Here is a 6,201-nt window from a genome sequence, read left to right on the forward strand (position 1 = left end):
CTCTTTCAGCTTGATGTGGACCATGACGGCAAGGCCGAGAGGTCCGGCAAGGCTGCGAAGGCCGGCAAGGTCATCAAGGGGCCCTTGTTTGGGTTGCCGGTGGGGGTGGTCCCGCTAAGCAATAACTCGCACCGAAGTGACATCATCGCCATGATGCCAGAGTTCAACGCGCACGGCCTCGTCCCGAATTGGGCCGAGCCGCCGGAGGATCAAGTGTAAGAGATTTTTGATACCCTAGAGGAGAAGTACATCCACGAGGAGCCGCGGCTCGTCCAGGACACCACCCAGGCGGAGCTGGACTACATCGCCACCAGGGAGGCCAGCAGTGCCGGCAGCGTGGAGGACAAAGCCGCGGCGACCGCAGAAGAGAAGGAGCTCGCCCAGTGGGCGGAGTCTTCTAGGGAGGCCAGCAGCGCCGGCACCGGGGCTCCTCTTATTGGAGATGACGATGACGAGCCGTCTGAGGAGGAGGCTGAAGCTGTTGAGCCCCCAGCCGCAGGGAAAGGGCGAGTCCTGCGATGGGCCACCTCTAGTGAGCGGGTTCGGCCGGCAGGGCCATGCTACCCCGGCAAGCCCAGGAGATGTCCGCGCGCCAAATGAGGGCCACGACGGCGAAGAAGTTGGTGAATGCCGCGGTGGCGAAGAAGAAAGCATCGGTTTCTTCTTCGTCTAAGCGTTCCCCAACTCCACCTGCTTCCCCTCCTCCGGCAGGTGACGACACGGAGGTCTTCTTCGACCTCGGGTCTCTTAGCCCGAGGAGGAAGAGGAAGGCAGTGGAAGAAGAAACGGAGGACGAGTAAGTGCTTCAACTCTTGTCATCTCCGTCCCTCCGGGCCGTATCTCTTTTCTTGACTTGGCTTCATCTTGGCAGGGATACGGAGACACTAGCCCAGAGGGTGAAGAGGGCCAGGTCTTCGGCGGGCGGCCAGCCCCCGACGGGCACCTCTAAGGTGCCACTAGTGGTGGTGAGCAGCCCGGACAGCAGCCCTCGACACAGCCCCCAGCATAAGCCCATCACCTGCCCCTCGTCAACGTGTGTCGTGGGTACGATTCTTGGTACTGACCTTGCTGTGATCGCAGGAGGGGGACATCAGCAGGAGGAGCCACTGAGGGCTACCCCCAACATGCCGCCTCCGTCAACCACGCCGCCCCGCAGGGTGTTCCCGGCAAGGGCGCCAAGCACCAAGCCCATGCACACGGAGGAGGAGAACTTGGGCGCCGGCGGCTCCACATTGGCGCCAAATGTTGGCGAGGAAGGGGCTACTTCTTCCCAGCCTGGCACGGGTACATCATTTGCCTCTCATCCCTGCCCTTCTTTTTTTCTGAATCTTGGCCTTGGCTTCACTACACCCCCCCTTCCGATATCCAGATCCTCTCCTGGCGGACCGGGAGGACTTGGACACCATCATCGAGGATGTCGCCAAGGACGCTGCCGAGGACGCCGCCAAGGGCCTGCCGGGGAGCCCGACAAGGCTACTGCCGAGGAGGCCGGCTAGGGGCCTGCCGGGGAGGCCTGCGAGACCGTTTCCGAGGAGGAGGTGGCTGATGACCAGCCTTCCTCCTCTGCTGCCTCTGGCTCCGGCAGGTACCTGAGGGTGAGAGACGACCTTTTCGTCCACCTTCCAGGGGTGTCAAGTTCTAGGGTACCCGTCAAGGGAGAGGTGTTCGACTAGGAGCTGCTCGCCGCTGCCGGGCTCGAGGTCGTTGACGAGGCAAGCACCGGCGGGGGCGGGGCTCCGGAGGGGGGGCCCCCCCCCGCCCAGCCGCTGCCGGGCTCGAGGTCGTTGACGAGGCAAGCACCGGCGGTGACGGTTCTCAGGAGGAGCGGCCTCTCCAGGCCATGGGCGCCAGCTTTCGGAAGCTCCAGTTGCTCCATCGTGCCTGCCTGGACAAGGCCAAGTCCAGGATGGCAACGGTGGACAAGGCGGAGGCAGACCTCAAGGGACGCATCGCCGAGGCACAGACTTGGTACCGCCAAGCCTGTGGGAAGCTGAAGGCCGCCCAGGGCGAGCTGGCCAGGCACGAGATGGAGCTCACCATGGAGCAGCCCGACATCGAGAAGGCCCAGGAGACGACGAAGACCCTGGCCGCCGCAGCCGAGGCCGATCGAGCCCAGCATCAGGCCGCGCTGAACTCCCAGGAGGAGGACCTTGCCGCGCGTGAGGAGAAGATGGCCGCAACACTTCACGGCAAGGACGGGGAGGTGGAAAAGCTTGTCATGCAGCGGACCCAGGAGCTGGAGTAGAGGCACAAGGAGTCACTCGATGCCTAGGCTCTGGTTCACGCCGACAAGGTGAAGGAGCTGGAGGTGGAGCGAGACGGGCTCAAGGATCAGATCCTGAAGCTGTCCAAGGAGAGGCACACACTCAACGGTGCCCTGGTTGAGGCGCAGGGTGCAGTCCTCGACAAGGCCGGGCAGCTCTCTGAAGCCAATAACTCCATCAAGAACCTCAAGCTGAAGTTGGAGGGTCTCAAGGGGATGTTGACGGAGGGCAAGGCCCGGGAGGAGGCCCTGGCCAAGGACCCGGAGACCGAGAAGCAGCTGCGGAAGAATGAAGCCGCCAACCACGAGGATTTTGTGGAAGGTGAGAACCGCTGGATCGGGCGCCTCGAAGGCATCGCCAGCAGGATCACCACGCAGCTGGCTACCAGGGGGATGCCAAATGTGAGGTATACCCCGGAGCGCAATGCGATTCCCAACGCCAAGCTGACCATCTTCTTCGAGGGCGTCCTCGGGGCCCTGGAGCAGCTCCACTCCAACTGGGCGGCCTCCTTGGCCAAGGAGTCCCGGAGGCTTTTCCAGGGTGCCATGACCAAGGTTCTCACCAAGATGGCGCACTGGAACCCCAACCTCGACTTCGACACCGCGCTGGACTACTTGCCGGTGGGTGTGGACCTCACGACGCTCAAGGAGCGTATCAAGCGCATCATCAGCCGCATCGGTGAAATCGAGAGGATAGAGGGCCAGCGTCGAGATTAGGCACCCTGTCTCCCACTGCTGCTGCAGGTTCATGACTAAGACATTTTTTATCTTTAGTTAGAACCGCAGCAACAATTGATGTAATATAACTCTGAAACACTTTTGGTATGATGCATGTTATCTTCCTGTTCGGTCTTCCCTTTGTATGTTTACCCTATGTTAAACAGGTAGGCTTTCTGGCGCATAAACCCAGGGGGGCACCTTGAGGACGGATCCCCAATGGCCTGCCGGGTGTGCTTGCTACAGAGCGAACCACCTTACCGCTCTCAACACGACCGCTCGAACTGTCGAGCTTGACTCGAGTCAGAATCAAGAGTGTTGCCAATTGTGGAAGGCTACCCTGCCACTCTCGACGCGGCCGCTCGAGCTGTTGAGCGGACTCAAAACAGAACAAGGGCATTGCCAATTGCGGAAGGGCCCCTTTGCATGTAGGCTTTCATACATAGGGCACGACCTTCGAGGACAATAACCTCATATATAAAAAGGAAATTGCTTAAGGTTTCATATGACTTAGCTTTCCTGTCGCCGCACCGGCGTCTTTCACGCTTGCAAGTGTCGTCGTCCTCTTGGTCGTCTTCTTCTCTGGAAGCTGTGGCCACGGGACTGCTAAGCCGGCCGCTAAACCATATTCTCACAACTGCAGTCCCCTACTTGGCACGCCAAAGATGTCAGTGGGAACGACACCTATGGGATCACTGGGATCCCTTCTACGGTCGGCGGGCGCAGGGTCGTGAGAAGAGCAGGTTTAGAAGCTAGCACACGGATCGTTTACCCAGGTTCGGGCCGCGAGGATGCGTAAAACTCTAGTCCTGCTTTGGTGGATGTATTGAGTGTTCTTGAGCTTTCTAAACTAGCTACGGTGGCCGTGCCATTCCAAAAAGCTGAATCCCTCTCCTGGTCGCCTCAGGCCTCCTTTTATAGGAAAAAGGGGTTGCCACAATGGCACACAGGAGGTGGAAAGGCCTAAAGTGCGCGAGCTTATCGCATGGCATTACGGGACAAAGCGCATTAAATGCGCTACGTAGGTGTCCATTAGCTTTATCGGGGATGGGAACGAGGCCTGTCCCGTCCGTCGCCGCTCCGCCTCGCTTCGACACGCGCCCAGGCTAGCGATGCATGCAGCGCCATGTAGGTAGGCAAGCAGCTGAGGTGGCGCGGTGGTAGGGCCTTCATGAAGATCTGCATGCCGCCACACAGGTGCTTGCTGATTTGGCCTGGAAGCTGCATGTTGCCCGCAGGTGCCTGCCCAGCTGGTTGGGCTGGCAGCTGCATGCGAACGGTGGTGGAGTCTTGGCTGGTGCGGGCCTGGCAGTGGCCCTGCTGATGCCCTCGGAAAGGGTCTTGCCGGGGGCCCGACAAGGGTCTTGCCAGGGTGTTGCTGTCATCCCCGGCAAGGGTCCTGCCGGGGGTCTTGTGTATTTCCCCGGCTAGGATCCTACTGAGGGTCGCCGTCTTCTGGTCCTCATCTGATCTCATACATCTATGGTCTTCTCAAAGATCTGCATGCCACCACGGAGGTGCCTCCCGAGCCCTGGTCCCATGTAGTTGTTGATGGCGTTCGGAACCTTTGGGCTCAAGGGTGGCTCGCTCTGCTGGCGTTGGGCAAGTTGCCTCGGCAAGGCACTTTCTGGGGCTGCGGGGGGGCGCCTCAGCAAGGAGCTTGCCGAGGGAGTCCACCTCACCCTCTTGCCCTCCTGCGCTTCTGGTCTTGACGTTGCCTTGGTTGTCTTGTGCTTTGGCTTCTCTCCGGCTTCCCTCCTCTGCCCTGCTAAGTGTGGCCACGGCACGTGGCTCTGACTGCCTGTGCACAAGTAAAGGGGTCAAAAGGAGAACCCCTACTTTTGTACACCGACACACGAGCCATTTCAATGATTCGAAAGGCTTCAATCTCATTCAGGGGTAAGATGAGCATAGTAAGTTTTAAGGATATCTTCTTCTTCCTCCTCAGAAGACCAGGCCTGCTCAACCACCGGCGCTTGATCTCCGGTAGCCTCCTTGCTCTTGTCCCCTTTGACGGCTTCAACGAGCTCTTCTCTCTTCAGCTCGATCTTCATCAACCAAGCATCCTCTTCCATGTTGTTGGAGGAAGAAGTAGAAATGATGCCTGGCTCAACAGATATGACCAAAAACAACAAGAAAAGATAACAGAAGATTTCTCTGCGATACGGTGGTCAATAGGTTCTGGGGTATATAAAGATTTTTTTATCTTGGGAAACAAGCAACCGGAAGAAAAATGGAGTCCGGAAGGTGCCCGAGGTGGGCACAACCCACCTGGGTGCACCTGTCTTGTGCCCACTAGGGTGACCTTCCTGGATGTTTCTTATTTTCCTTATTATTGTTATTTTCAAAAATGAACAGAAAATATTTTTGCAGATTTTTCATAGTCCGTTTAATTACCGTATCACGTACCTCCTCTTTTTCACGATTCTGGAGTGTTTTGGAAGGTCTCTTTTATGTGTTCTTCCGGTGTCATAGTTTGGATAATATTACTTTCAACATTAATGGGCGTACCTGAGATATAATGTTTTATTCGTTGCCCATTAACAACCTTCGGGTTAGTACCTTCGGCATTATTTATTTTGATAGCTCTAGACTGATAAACCTCCTCGATAACATAGGGTCCTTCCCATTTGGAGAGGAATTTCCTGCAAAAGAATCTGAAACAGAGTTGCTACAAAGAAACATATTCTCCAACTTTGAACTCATGCTTTTGGATTCTTTTATCATGCCATCTTTTAACCTTTTCTTTAAATAACTTGGCATTTTCATAAGCGTGGGTTCTCCATTCATCTAATGAGTTAATAGCAAATAACCTCTTTTCACTAGCAAGTTTGAAATCATAATTGAGTTCTTTGATTGCCCAATATGCTTTATGTTCTAACTCAAGAGGCAAATGACAAGCTTTTCCATAAACCATTTTATAAGGAGACATACCCATAGGATTTTTATATGCTGTTCTATAAGCCCAAAGTGCATCATCTAATTTCTTAGACCAATTCTTCCTGGACCTATTGACAGTCTTTTGCAAAAATTTTATTTCTCTATTGCTAAGTTCAACTTGACCACTAGACTGAGGATGATAAGGTGATGCAATTCTATGGTTAACATCATACTTGGCAAGCATTTTACGGAAAGCACCATGAATAAAGTGTGAACCACCATTAGTCATTAAATATCTAGGGACTCCAAACCTTGGGAAAATAACTTCCTTAAGCATTTTA

The sequence above is a fragment of the Triticum urartu genome, chromosome 5 (genome assembly GCF_003073215.2).
Source record: "Triticum urartu cultivar G1812 chromosome 5, Tu2.1, whole genome shotgun sequence".
NCBI classification, from domain to species: domain Eukaryota; kingdom Viridiplantae; phylum Streptophyta; class Magnoliopsida; order Poales; family Poaceae; genus Triticum; species Triticum urartu.